The sequence below is a fragment of the Octopus bimaculoides genome, chromosome 4 (assembly GCF_001194135.2).
Source record: "Octopus bimaculoides isolate UCB-OBI-ISO-001 chromosome 4, ASM119413v2, whole genome shotgun sequence".
Classification (NCBI taxonomy): Eukaryota; Metazoa; Mollusca; class Cephalopoda; order Octopoda; family Octopodidae; genus Octopus; species Octopus bimaculoides.
In genome coordinates, this window is record NC_068984.1 from 39872239 (window position 1) to 39872766 (window position 528).

General features: G+C 39.8%; 1 protein-coding gene across 2 annotated transcripts in view; it reads right to left on the minus strand.

Moving 5' to 3' along the window:
• Positions 1-528, minus strand: part of LOC106880462 (vacuolar protein sorting-associated protein 4) — a 31558-nt gene that overhangs the window by 16220 nt on the left and 14810 nt on the right. The window lies entirely within an intron of this gene.

Below are 528 nucleotides of genomic sequence, written 5' to 3' on the forward strand. Positions count from 1 at the left end.
AACACCTGTTAGAATATGATAATACATTACCATAGTGTAAAAATAAACTTAAAGTCACTTGGAAGGAATAGTATCTAAGATATGAGCTAGATTTATAAAATATTAAAAAAATAAGAATGATAAAACTTATTATTATAAACTTATAAAGCAGAAAAAATGCAATCTATTTTAAATGAGGGAGAAGTGCTTAAAAATATGAATCTTTTCCTTTTGTTTTAATGAGGTGGTGAAGCATGATCTTTGAACTTTGAGCCTCACAGAGGCAATGACTGGTGACCGAGACATTTGGCGATGTGCTGTGCTTGAGAAAACCCATCAAGCCAAGTGCACCCGTGCCGGTGACACGTAAAGAACATCATTTGAATGTTGGGCCTGACAGAGACAAAGTGGCTGAGTTCCTCTCGAGCATTGGGCCTGGCAGAGGCAAAGTGGCTGAGTTCCTTTCAAGTGTTGGGCCTCACAGAGGCAATGTGGCTGAGTTCCTTTCGAGTGTTGGGCCTCACAGAGGCAATGTGGCTGAGTTCCTTC